This window comes from Artibeus jamaicensis, unplaced genomic scaffold (genome assembly GCF_021234435.1).
Source record: "Artibeus jamaicensis isolate MK-2021 breed Jamaican fruit bat unplaced genomic scaffold, CSHL_Jam_final contig_354, whole genome shotgun sequence".
In the NCBI taxonomy this organism is placed as follows: domain Eukaryota; kingdom Metazoa; phylum Chordata; class Mammalia; order Chiroptera; family Phyllostomidae; genus Artibeus; species Artibeus jamaicensis.
In genome coordinates, this window is record NW_026521803.1 from 41,558,262 (window position 1) to 41,573,137 (window position 14,876).

Below are 14,876 nucleotides of genomic sequence, written 5' to 3' on the forward strand. Positions count from 1 at the left end.
ATAAGCCAGGCATTGAAAGACAAATACCATATGATCTCACCTTTAACAGAAACCTAAAGAACAAAACAAATAAGCAAGCAAAATGTAACCAAAGACACTGAAATACAGAACAGGTTGACAGGGACCAGAGGGGAGAGGGGAGGGAATTTCAGGGGAAAAGGAGAAGGATTTACAGGAACAAGTATAAAGGACACACAGACAACAACTAAGGAGGGTGGAAATGGGAGGGAGGTGGGGAGCATTGGGGGGGTGGGCTGGGGTGGGAGTAAAAGACAGAAAACTACTTGAACAATAATTAAATAAAAATAAAAAATAAATAAAATAAATGAACTGGAGATGGGTAATATGTGAAATGATAATTTTAAGAGATAATAAACATGGATACATGAATACAATTTGTCCATGTAGGCCAATGGAATAGAACAGAATCTGTAAGTTTGAAATTGTGAGAATATGTACTTTAATTAAATATAAAAACAATTTTCTAAAATTGAGTTGTATGACAGTTAAAAGAAATGTCTTAGAATTTAATCACAGTGTATTAATCAAAATTAGACAAGTACTTATTACTGTTAACACATAAAAAGAGAAGCAGGTTTAAATTTGCCGATGTAAACAAGAAAAGTATTGAAGTCTTTATAACTGTACTACTCATTAGTAGTCTATTTGTCTCTAATGCCAGTGAATAGCCCTTTATTTTAATATATGTAATTATGCTGTGCAATGTGTTAAGCGCACAGTCTTATCTCCTAGGACAAATCGTCTATGAGTGAAATAATTTTACTTGTCACAGTAATACGCTGGAAGCACAATGAAATCTCCTGCTGTGTTTTCTTCCGATGCAGTTTTAGGATAACCTTTGATCATTGGACCCTCCATCAAAAGCAGGACAGGCAATAATTGCTCTCAATCCCAACGCATTAAGTCATCACTTCTCACTAATCAAATATTTGAAAAAAAAATCGCTGATGAGCACTAAACCCTGCTTTATATTGACCATGGTGGAATATTTATATAATTACAATTTAAGCTACCATGTCACTCATAATTTTCTGTAGCATAATCTGTTCTTCTCTTGAATAATGCAACACTTTGAAATCTTAACTATATGATTCAACTAAATCCTATGATTCAGCGTGTTATTTACCCTTGAATCTTTCTGGCCCAGGACCAGCAGACTCGAGTCCTGTACAATTCAGCATGCTCTGACAGTGATTTTCTATATTACAAATTCAGTATTTCCTATTTAGAATAAAGTAGTTAATAAAGTTTAGTTGGAACAGTTACCAAATTATATTAGGTAAATTTACTGATAACTTGTGTAAGCATGAATACCAAAGCTAAATATTCTAGAGCATTTTTTTAAAGATTTTATTTATTTATTTTTAGAGGGGAAGGGAAAGAGAGAAGGACAGAAATATCAATCTATGGTTGCCTCTCGTGCATCCCCTGCTGGGAATTGGCCTGCATCCCAGGCATGTGCCCTGACTGGGAACTGAACCGAGATAGTCTGGTTCGTAGGCCCTCGCTCAGTCCACTGAACTACACCAGCCAGGGCTAGAGCATTCTAACTGATATGTTAAATCTCTCTACAAGATGGGCATAGTGCAGATAAAAGACAGAGACCAGGCACATTTTGGTTTAATACCTACATGCTCATTAATTTTACTATCAACAATTTATTGATATTCAGGGTGATTTTGCCAAAATAAATTTTGCCAAAATAAATTTGGCAAAATCACCCTGAACATGCAATTTGGGCCAAATAAGGGTAACATGATAATAGTGTCTGCATCACATTTGGATATTTTTCATGTCAATGCACAGTTGGATTTAAATGGTTACTTATACTAAAAGAGGAGCATCTACAGTGATATAATCACCCACTACAGTTGGGCAGATAAATCAGTTTAACTCTGAACAACAAACCACATACAGATTTTTAAGATTTTGGGAGGAGAGTCAATAGATTGTTTTTTCATTTAAAATTTTCACATGTGAAAAAATATGAAATTTATTAGGAGGACATGAAAATGCTTCACAGAATCTAAGAGATGAAAACCTTGAACAAGGTGAAGGTGGAAGGGAAGGGAAGGGAAGGCCTCTTATTTTATTGATCAGAGTTAACTCACCTCCCCGATTAGGCATCTGATGTTAACAGGACTCATAACTTGCAGATCTGTGTAGATCAGCTTGGGGCAGTGAGCAAAGTTGAATCAAATGTGTGAGGCCCCACCCTGGATGGAAAGGGAGCAGTGGAAGACTCTAGAAACTCGGCAGGTACTCCAGCAGAAAATGAGATGAGCCCTGGCTGATGTAGCTCAGTGGATTGAGCACTGGCCTGTGAAGCAAAGGGTCACTGGTTTGATTCCCAGTCAGGGCACATGCCTGGCTTGCAGGCCAGTTCCCAGTAGGGGACACATGAGAGGCAACCACACACTGATGTTTCCTTCCCACTCTTTCTCCTTTCCTTCCCCTTTCTCTAAAAAATAAATAAATAAAATATTTTTTTAAAAAAGAAAATGAATTGATATAATTAACATAAATTATATAGAGAGAGAAGTGCAGAAATTCAAGAAGCGTTTCTAATTTTATACAGATTATTAAGTATTATCGAAATGAATATCAACAACCCACCTTGCAGCTGTCACAACCAAAATTCAACCAAGTAAATTTGAAGATTAGTTGGTTTTGATGAGTGGTTCATAGATCGGGTTTGTAAATCCCGTCCAGGAACTAGAAGGACTCCCCCGTGGTTGTTCAGAGTGGAAGGTTGTCCTCAGAGAAGGCCAGGACAAGGCAGCTACCAGCAAAGAAGAAGAAAGGGTCATTTTAGGGCTTCAGATTCTTCTTTTTGGCAGAAGGGGACAGTGGGGACTTTATCATGCAGATGGCCTCTTCTTCCTTTGGCCACAGAGCGGGTCCCTGTGACAGATTACACAGGACGGATGCTCCATCAGAAAGCTCCAGGCCCTAGCCAGGTGGTTAAGTTGGTTGTAGTGTCATCCCGCTACACCAAGGTTGCAGGTTCGATTCTTGGTCAGGGCACATGCAAGAAGCAACCAATGAATGCATAAATGAGTGGAACAATAAATGAATATTTTGTTTCTCATTTCTCATAAATAAACAAAAAATAAAAGAAAAATGAAATTCCAGACTGTTGGATTGCAGTTACATTTTTGGGGGTGATGGAAACTGCAATTATGTCATGTATTAGATCCAGGTGGTTTAGCATCATGGGCTTCATTCTAGTGAAGCCATTTGGGGCCTGCGGCTTTCTTTTTAACACAAATGGTGTTTTGGGTTTTTTTTTTATTGTGGCTCAACTATTATTTCTATATTGTAGGAATGTCAAACAGCATCCAAAATAAATGCCATGGTTTGCATGGACCTCCACACTAAATGCTCACAGGCACATAATGGAAACTAAAACTGTCCTAATTTCCCTGAAACGCTGATTCTGACCTTAAACAAAACTCATGCTTTCTTCCTGTCAGCGGGACCTTACGGCTTCCTAGCCAATCAGCTGCCGGTAAGATTACACTGACTACCCTTGAAGGGACATTTCTAGTAGCCATTCCCAAACAGTGCATTTCCTTAGAAACTCAGCAGTAGCTGCTGAGAGCAAAGCTTCTTAACCACTTTCGGTTTTGAAATCCCTTTGTTTGGGAGCAGTTTGTTGCTCACACAGTAAAATACTCATATAAAAACTCACTGGATTTTATCTTCACACAGGCAATTCTATCCTAAATTGTTTAAATCTTTGGTTGATTTTCCTTTTTTAAATTTGTTTCACCAACTATGTATATAACACAAATATGTACAGGCATGCAGTTTTTTTGTGTTTATTTATTTTTCTAAAAATTAGGTTAGGTTAATTGACATTATAATATAGGCCTAAAACACTTTAATTTCTCTGTAATTATTTTTCAGGGTGACTTGACCAGTTTTCACTTCCATCAAGAATATTCTTGTAGTGCTATATCCTGGTCAACATGTGATATTATCAGACTTCTTAATTTACAACCATTTTCTCTTCTTTCTGTAGAACAGCTAAAAGTGAAACCCAAGGTCATCCAAATGAACCTTGACCCTCATGGCAAAAGCAGTTTCCGAATTCTGGTGCTTCACTTACCAGTTCTGATGCTCACTCTCTCTCATATTTTAGTTTCATTTTTTAGCTTGATAGTTTCCTTAGTATTTTGAAAATTCTTCAGTGATTTAAGGACCTGATATTTCCAAACACCCTCCTCAGATTTTTAGGGTTTGTTTCAAATCCCTACCCTGCTATCGCTAGAAATGGAAGTCTGGGCCTTTATTTGTCCCAATGATGTTCGCTGTTGGAGTTGGTGTAATTACCAATTCACATTATGTAATTGTATAGTCTTGAATCTTCTATTTCACAGAGAAGGCATGTGTCTTTTAAATCCCTCCTTCATTATTTTTATAACAGCTTTATTGGGATATTATTCACACACTATAAAATGCACTCTTTGGAGAGTATAATCCAATAGTTTAAATATATTTGAAGAGTTGGGACGCTGTTACCATAATTTCATTTGAGAATATTTAATCACTCCCCACAAATGTTTAAACCTCCATTCCCATTCACAGCCACTCCTCATCCCCCTCTGCCCTCTGCCCCTGGTTATGCTGAATTCATTTGCTATCCCTGCAGATTTGCTTACACTGGATATTTACTATAAATGAAACCACACAGTCTATGGTCTTTTGTGACCGACTTTTTTGCACTGAGCAAAATTATTTCAAGAGTATCCATGTTCTAACATAAGTCAGTCCTTCATTTCTTTGTCCTGCTGATAATGCTCGATTGCCTGGAGGTGACATGTGGCATTTGTCTGTTCATCACTTGATGGGAACTGGATTCCTCCCACCTTGGGGCTCTTTTCAATACCAGTGTTAAGAACATTCCTGTATACATTTCTTAAGTCAGGCTTGCATTAGTCTTAAAGTTCTGATTCCACAGAATTCTATAAATATTCATAACTTGCTGTTAGATATTTTCCCTTTCTTAGGCATTCCTTGAACCAAATACCTCCATTTACATCTTTACATTTTTAAACACATTGTTTTCTTGGCAGCTGATGTGTTGTTGTTTAATGAGGCCCTATAACAATGAGTTGCTCTCTCACTAACTTTCTATACTTAAACCAGCAAAGGGTCAGGGTCACCATGACCCCCTCCCTCGCTGCCTGTCTGTCTGTCTTCCTCCATCTCTCGGTCTCTGTGTGTCTGCTCTGTCTCCTTCCTCCACTCCCACCATACACTCTGACCCTTAGCCCACTGCGCTGTGCCACTGTCATTTGCGGTAACAGCTCAGGGCCTCCATATTCCACTGTAGCAGCGCCTAAGCCACTGATGAACTCTCCGGTGTGAGAGAGGAGATTTGTCTTCTCAGAGAAAAGCCCATCGTTTCGGAGGATCGCCCTGGGGGGGTCCTCCCTGCTGTCCTTAGTGTTTCTGTGGTGGCAGGTACTGTGCTGCTGAGGATGGTCAACTCTGCTCACTGCCTCTGGGAGGGAGTCCTGTCACAGGCACGGTTTATTTTTCCATGTTTTCCCATGGAATTGCCCTGGTCCCTCTCTTTCGGCAAATGCATGACATTTTCATATTCCACTAGCTTATTTCTGGATAGTTGTAAAAATATTCTGGTAGGGGAAACACAGAATCAACCAAAACGAGAAAAATGCCAAAAACATGGACCCAGCTCTGTTCAACCATTTTTTTAAACTGTTGTCTGAATAGGTTTATGAATCGTACAGACCAAAGTGACTTGTTCTGAAAAACTCTGACAGCTACATTAATATTAAAATAAATGGTCTTCTAAAAATCATTAAGGTTATAAAATGTTATATATGAACAATTAACCTTGACAAGTTCAGAGGACATGCAGACAAACACAGCCCGTTCTCTGAGCCCGGCCTCAGCCTCCCGGGTCTCACCACTCTGGTCCTTGTCCTTTCTCCCCTGTTGAACTTTTCTTTATTCCCTTCAATGTGTCTGAGCATCTATCCAGAATAATTCTCCTTCTTTACCAGTAACACTTGTTAGGTTTCTTTTCTTCTTCTTTGCAGTTCTGCTGGAGACACATTCTCTCAGATACTTTCTTCCCATAATGTATTCCTTACCCTGAGAGGTATGTTGCTATTGTTTTTGGAGTTCTTTTTCCAACGCAGATCTTGGGTAGACTGGGGAACCAGAAAAGGAGTTAAATTCTGCAGAGTCCCAGGGAAACTGGAGTTTTATTATCAATTATGGTCAAATGTAATCATGATCAAAGCCGCATTAACATCCAGGAGTGCATTACATACTGTGAATGCTTTTGTGATTCCTGATGTTTTCATGTCATATGGTAGCCTCCACAAAGCAAACCCTGCCCTCTGAGGACAGCCAGGGAGGGGCTTGTGCCTAGCCTCACCCATGAAAACCCAGCTGCTGCAATCGCTGTCATTGAGGTTCTGCTGTATCATGTTCCTACTGAAACCTGACAACACAAAGCGCCAAGCCCAAGGTTCAGGTGCTCTTCCAGGACTCTGACAATTGCTCTGTTAGAGGCCATGTGTTTCCCCAGTGTGATGAGGCAACCAGGAACACAGCGTGGCCATTGGTTCTTTGTCTGCAATATTTGCTGAGGAGCCGGCACCGGCAGGTTCCTGCATGTGCTCCTTGGGGAATGGCCTTGTGTTCAAGACATCGCCTTCACCGTGAAGGGTAGTTTGTTATTACTGTACCGGGCATGACGAGGGTGCTTGTGCATTTGTGTTCATAGGGCATAGGTAAGCCTAGGAGCTGAGGGTAAAGGTCGTAAATCAGGAACTTGAAACTGGGATTGGTCATACTGGCTGATTATAATATGGCTTATAATGGGGGGAGGCATAAATGATTAGTAACTTTGAACATTAATAATGATATATCCTGACAGGTGTGTATGACATACATAACTGATATCAATGCCTCACAAATACAAAAAATTATCTATACAGGGTCTGGCAGAAGTAACACCTACTGGAGTGTGGTTGGCAGGGTAAGAATATGGGTATAATAATTCATAGCTTTAATTGGAACATTTCACCTAAAATGTCAGATGGTGTGCTTGAGTGTGATGTTATTGTATTACAGAATTACATGCATATGATTTTGTAATAAAAGACTTTGTAATGAAAAAGGGGCATTATTTGTGCTGGACCTATTTGGTAGGTAATATAATATTCTGATTATTTTAGCTCCCCAAACTAAATCATGATAAACACTCTGAATTTATGAACACATTTGGCTTTATTTTATTTTTAAAGATTTACCTAACCCAGTCCTCTTTATTAGTAATTTTATTTAAATTGCTTAACTGTAATTAGCAGATACAATATAAAGTCATATTAGTTTTTTAAAGTTAATAAAATAGGACTTTACAAAGTGCAAGTGTGTATCTGATTTAAATAATTTATATTAATATACTCAGAGAAAATAGTGCTTCAAATGGATTATGAAAAGTATATGCTTTATTACAGAGGAAAATATGAACATTAAAGTATACTTAAGAATATACAAAAAAATTGCAACCTTGAAGAAAATACAGTCCAAAAAGATTTCCTAAGGAATATAGGCAATAATAATCTGTTGGTTTCTCCTTCCTATTTCCAAATGTTTTAAAAGGTCAATTTTTCAGTGTCCCCATGCATTTTATAGCATTCAGTGTTTCACAGATTCAACAGTAATTTTTCTCACTGAGTATGGCTAAATGAAACCCACATTGTCCTAAGGTGCTTTGTCTTTGAGTGAAATTATTTATTGCAAGTACTCTTCTCTTTTTGCTATCTCTCTACCTGACAGAAAAATCCACTATGTAGAAGTAATGGACATAAGAAGCATTATTTCAAAGAAAATCATTATAATTCATGGTTTAAATCCAAACACTAGATTTGAGCTTCAAAAAGAAATAAATCTGAAGTGGATCTTAAAGTGAGGTTCAGAGTCTCCTAATATACCTAAAACACAGAAACTATTAGTTTTTTTCTCACAACTTCAAATAAATTTTCAATGCATTGACATTTTTATTTAATAAAAGAAGGTAACTTATGTAATAAAAGCAAACTTTTTATTTACTAAAAGGGTATAATAAAATAAGATGGCAATCTTGAAAGAATATAAGAAGGTTCCTGATTATTTAGTTTTTGTTTTTTTCAGATCTCTGAAAGTGATAAGTAAACTTGCATACTAACTTTATAGGCCACATCTGTTCATAATCTACATTTCATAAAATTCCTCTGAAGAAATTATATACTGATTTTAGAGTGACAGGCGTAACAAAACTTTAAGTTTAATGATTATGTAATAAATTTGAATAATTTACACAAGTAATATAATTAAATCAAATACACCAAAAACTGCTTAAGAAGAGCTATAGCTGTGGCTTCACATCATGTTTCCTCAAAAAGTTCCAAAACGTGATTTCTCGTCAAAGTCACATTTCGATTCATGGGAGGGTTCTTGTGCTAGGAGTTAAGTCACTGTCTTGAAAATGATGGAAAGGAGTTTCTCCACATTTTCTCTCGTCTTCTTGACCATCTCTGCCCTTTGCGCTGAGGAAGCACCACAGGAAAACGACCTCTCCCTTTTAAGCAGGTCGTTTGCCCCAGCTCTGTAGCTGAGAGCAACGGTCCACTTATTATGTTACTCGAATGTGCTTAATTTCCTGTCATGTCATCTTTACTTCCCCTTGAAATCAGAGCTGTGGAAAGTGTGAGCTGAGCCCGGGGGAGAGAGAGACAGTGTGTGTGTGGCGAAAGAGCAACTTACTTGAAAAGAATAAATGTCCTTTTGTCCTTCAAGAAAGGTGTACTTTGCAGTATAGTGGGAAATCTTAATGATAGGGTGGGCCAAAAGTAGATTTACTATTGTTTGTATGAAAAATAACACAATGATTACTAAGTAACAATCCAAGAATACACTGTTTTGTGTATTCGCAACTGTACGCCTACTTTTGCCCACCCTGTATAATCTAACTTCTCACCAGAGGACACAGGTGAAAGTGATCATTATCTTTCTTTCCTGTGTCTCTGGGTTTTCATAAACTAGAAGAGGTGTTTCTGAATCCCTGTCCACCAGCCCCTAAGACAGCCCCCCCCCAGGCCTATGCATGCCTGCACATGTCCCCATCACAGAACCTGCGTGGACAGGTGTGAGCTTCACGCTGCCCTCCACACTCCCAGGTGTCCTACAGATCCCATTCCTCTCTGCAGGACAGCTTGCAAACCTGTCATTATCTTTATCGAAACCTACCTGTGGGGGTGTGCACATATTACGGGGAGAACATATTCATGACATGGGAATTAATAAGTAAATATGAAATTAAATCTATAGCTCCAGGTGACTCTCAAAAGACTATTGTAACATGTAGGTGCATGTTGTAGACCGCTGTGCCTGATTTTAGGAATTGTATCTCTACCCCTTGTGGCTAAGGGTGAGACATGACCCCTGGAATGCCAGCCGCAGGAGACAAAGCCTGTCTCTGGTAGCAAACGCTGCCTCAGTTCCTCTCCCTGCCCCCATAGCTTGGTCAGAAGTCAATGACGGGTAAGACCCCTCAGAGGAGGGGCAACCTAAGCCAGACTCGATCACCTGGGAGGCCTTCATGGAAGGACTGGGGGGCTGCAACAGAGAGCAATGGATTCTTGCCCCCCAGCTTTGACAAAGCCGGAGTCTCCATGTCTCCTGGGAGAGGCACTTCCTGGCTCTAATCCCCTTAAGCCTGAATACCTGTTGGGGAGAGGTGCAGCTCCTTGCCTTGCTAGAGCGTGTCCTGGGGAAAAATCTGGCACCACAAAGACTTGCTGATAAACCTGTGAAATCTGCTCTGCTAAGAGTGCTTTCATTCATATGATAAGGGTCCAAGAGGAAATGAGTATGTCTCCCAAAGTTTCTGCAACTCTCTTCCTGACAGACACTGACTCAGACTCTGAAGCCCTCAGATCTCTTTGAAATGTTATCTACTGTTTGATCCTTGCTGCCCTGTATTCCTGTGTATTACAACCCAATAAAAGGCTATGGAAGAAGGCGCTCGAGGCCTTTATCTCCTCGGAGGAACTGGCCACTGCTGGCCTTTGTTTCCTCTGAGAAACTGGCCACAGCCCACTCCTCCTCCCCTAAACAGATCTCATCTTGTCTCGGCCATATTTACTCATTCACACGTGTCCATGGCACCGGGGAGACTCGTGGAGAAGTCGCCCCACAGGTGCAGACATCATTAACCATATTCACTGGCAGGAAGCCTGTAACTTTGGTGTAGGTAATAGCTAAGTATTTTCCTTACATTACAGAACCACAACATTTTTTTGTGATTCATCTCTTTTTCCCCTCTCCACCTCTATTAAATGAGCAATGACTACATCCTATAACTGCTGGATTCCAGTTGCTGGATCTCCAGTCACTCACTCACCTTCTAATCCTGTGTTCTGTATCAGCCACCATTACCTCCCTAAGGGCACTTCTGGCTACCAAGACACAAAGGGCCCTTCCTGAATGTTCTTTTCAATTTTCCTCTCTTCAGAAGCAGTTCACTGTGATGGACCCACCCTTGCTTGCAAAGCTGCTTTTTCCTGCCAGTTTCTTCCACAAACTTTTAGTTCCAGATGCTCTTCCAAGATTCCTTTGTTGGGTTGAGTGACCCTTGCCAATTCCTAATTATAAAACTACTTTAAAACTTTATACTTAGTCACATGTTTTTCTCAATCATTAGTCACTCTCCCAAATAACATCCAAATTTTGACTGTTAAGATTTTTAGCTCTTTATAAATGAATATCCCAAACAGGTCTCTGGTGCTAATTCTGTTGTGACTTTTTAGCCACATCGAAATGGTGTCTCTGTCAAGAATAGTGTTTTGCTTCTCTGCTTTTCCAACTGAGCTGGTGTCTGGATGGGGAATGGGGTAGAGAACAAAATGGTGCAGTCTCCTGGGGGACTTCCGAAATCCGATTTGAAAGTGGAGAGTGAGAGGCAGTCTTTTTTGAGACTCAGCAGGACCCCATCGCCTCAGGCTAGCTCAGACACTCAGAGAAGTACAAATGGTTTTATTAGAAGAACAGACAGATTTAAGGGATCCCTAAACCGAATCCCATTAAGTGCATGCAAACACCACCTGCTGAAAGTACTGTATCTCTCTTGAGAGCAGTTCTCAAAACAAAACCATTCTATTGCAGCTCCTGCTTTTACTCTAAAATCTACTTTCTCTGTACCTTCAGAATATGACCCACATTGCTAATCAAGAGTAAGACCCTTCTAACTCATTCACACATTTCCGTAAGTGTCTCATGACATTACCTATCTAATTGACCGTTTATTTTTACTGAATGAAGCCTTCCCACTGGCACAGGTACTTGACTTCACTGGCATTACACTCAAGCATTTTCCCCATACCTTGGAACCTTGAAAGTGATGCCCAAATATAAAATAGTTTTATTTTTTTACTCCTGCCTTTTGCTTTCCATTAAGTCTGATTATAACTGAATATCATGTAGAATATACACTACGCAGAAGCTATCTCCTTTCTCTGTTTATGTTTTAATAATTTTTCATTCTCACTTATGTAATTACACAGCTTAAATTTCTTCCATCACCAGGGTTCCTGAAAGATGTGGAATGATTGCTCTTACTTGAAAAAATGAAATCACTTTCCATCTCTTTAAGTGAAAATAAATCAAATGGGACTCTGGTTTTAAAGTTCTTTTGATTTTTTTCTTTCCCCTTTTTCTGGTGCTTGCCTTTTCTTTCCCTTATTAAAGGTCACCTCCTGAAATCAGATGTTTTATTTTCTAGGAATGCATTCCTTATTACTCAAGTACTGATGCATTTTCAGCCTTTTCATCTCTCTATCTGAATTCTTCCATATCAAGTACCATTGGGATTCTTTACATTAGCTTTCAAACCTGGAGATATACCAGAATCTTAAGGACTGTAGATTCCTGGACCATAGGCTAGATTTGGATTAAGACATAACAATCAGACTGTTTAGAAAGCTTTGTGAGTAAAAACAAAAGTTCCAAGAACTTGAATTTTGTAATTAAAGTTAGAGAAGAAACTTGATTTTCAGTGTATTACTGATTTGGAAACAGACACACATGAGCAAGATGCAATACCCAACAATCACCACTACTCAAAACTAGCACATTTTGAACAATGTCCTTTCTCATCACCCCCAGCCTCTGCCTTTGCACCAACTGTTGCCAGTCCAAAATTGGCATCCCTACACACTCATCTCTGCCCCGTAGGTGTAAGACCCACCCAGATTCAAAACAGGTAAAACATCTCTGGTAACTTCCTCAGCCGCCCTCCGTCCTTGAGCTGGGGGACTCCTCCAGTTCTGGGTGGTCCTCTGGGTCGAACTGCTGCTAGATCATGCATTCTTGTGCTGACACTGAGATTTGGTGTCACTTTCTTAATTTTCAGTGAATTTTCCTGAAAATTTACCTTCTGACAATGTGGACCCCACTGTCCGAATTTAATTTACAAGGCCTGATTCAAACCCTGTGGTCCACTTTGAAATGTTCTGTTTCAACTGTGGTCAGTGTTCTGAATTTCTGAGGATATGTAATTCCCTCTTCAGAGGTTGGATCTTTGACAGACTCAGGCCATGGCCATCAGTCCTATTTCCAGTAACAGCCTGACTCTGCTACCAGTTCTTACTTTGGGGCCTGTAAATGGCCTGTCTGCTCAAGCATAAAACATACCCCTGAACTTGAGTTCCCATATCACTGTTTTTAATGTTTATTTGAGATGCTGTTTGTGTAGGGGATGAACACTGCCGAACCTGCCATTAACGTTAGTAAACCCCTGTGTATTGGACCTTAACTGCTTAGGAGAACTGTGGTTGTGAGTTAATCTTAGTCAGGAAATCCTGTTTTTGAACAAAAGGTGAGGACAGGCTACTCATTATTTTTCTGAGAGTAAATGATAGTGTCTCAATGAAAACTATGAATGTATTAGGAAAAGTTTAGTGTGATATATATCACTTGTCCTGCCCATTGTCATGACCCTGTCAAGACCACCATACCCCGATGTGCTCCATGGTAAGTCTTTTCTTAATCTAGATTATGAAATCAATTAGGGAATGCAAATGACCAGATCAACGGGAATATAGAGGACCCAATTATTAGCAAAACGCACATCCAGAAAAGTTCAGTTCAAAGTGGGTTAGTGACAGATGTAAATGGCAATAATTTATTGCCTCGTGGAATTATTAATAAAGCCCTTACTTCATGATCAGGCACTCATCCGCATCTTTCATGGGCAGACTGTACAGCAGACATACACTGTGACAGCATAGGGTCTGAACTGTGAACAGCCTTCTCGGGCTGCTTGGCCGCACCGCTTGTGACTTCAGTATCTTGACTGCAGGCCCTTCACATGCATGGCCTCCCTTTTCAGCTGGAACTTAAAAGAATACTGAGTTCAAGCCACTGCATCCCTCATCAATGGATTTAAAATGCTTTTTGGGGGGGTAAGTCACGAAGGCATATTGGCTTGCTGCTCAGTGACAAAGATTTAATACTTAATGAAACAACAGATGGCAGGCAATCATTTCAAAGGGGAAGGTCACAACTAATGGCCTGGAGATAATTGATTGCATGGATCTGAGCCTTTGATACTGTCCCGACAAACATCAATCACCCTAGAGTTTTCATGAGACATTTTGTCTGTTCAGGTTCTATGTTATGTTATGAAGCTGAGAGAGACTCAACAAGTAAACAGAACTTACATGGGACTGAGATGCTTTTAAAATGTATGGCCCAGAGATGCCATAAAATGTAGCTAAAGGATACATGTAACATCAGCCAAGCAAGACTTTTTCATATGAACATAGGTGAACCTTCGAGTTATAATGTCGCTGTTCTCAAACCACATCATGTTTATACCAGATAATGGGGCAGGGGCGATGCGGTTCTGCCAATGATGCTCATGTCTTTCTGTATCTCCATCATGTTAGTGGTTTGAAATGTCATGTCATCACTCTGTCATTTACACCGTGGAAACAGATGATTGTTGCACATTCAGGATTTTTTCAGTGTTTGGACAATTAGTTACGAAACATTTACCATTCCACTAAAAGTTGAAGAAGGTGAGATGCACAGGGTGAGGATTTCCTGACCCCAATATGACAGCTAGTAGTCCTTGTTATGTAATAGAGAGAAGGAGAGATGAGCAAAGAATGAAACTTTTGCTCACCATCTCCCAGAACCCATATTCCATGCTCACTAAGTTGGCCCCTTGGAGAACTGAGGACAACCGTAAAGTATGTTGAGCACTGTCTGCTTCCTTTGATATGGCGCTGCAAGGGAGTTCAGACCTGTTCCCAACCAATGCTCCTGCACCTGAATATTCATCTGTCCTGCTTAAGTGAAGAAGGTAATCCCATCCTGAAGGCAATACAATGATCAGCAAAATATAGGATCCCACACATTAGATATTAAAATACAGAATCACAGGGGGTCAAGGCAAATCTGGGAATCTTAACCCAACTCCCAGAGCATCTCTAGTTGCATGCTTCCACCCAGGAGATTTTAGATATTTATTGCATGAATGTGCTGTAGTATATCGAAGTTTAAAGAAGAATGATTCTTTTAAACAGCCTGGCTGATTTTATCAATTAATTGATAAAACTTCATCTATGTATTACTATGGATCTGATAAGTCAATTTGTATACCCGGACTGAGTTTGTAATCTAGATTAAAAAACATTTCACTTGGACCACACAGGGACATGGTTTGGATAAGACATGGGATGAAAAGATGGTGCAGTTCTGATTTAAGAGCAGAGTAGGACACAATTTGCTGCAACAGTAAATGTCAAAAACTTACTCAAAAT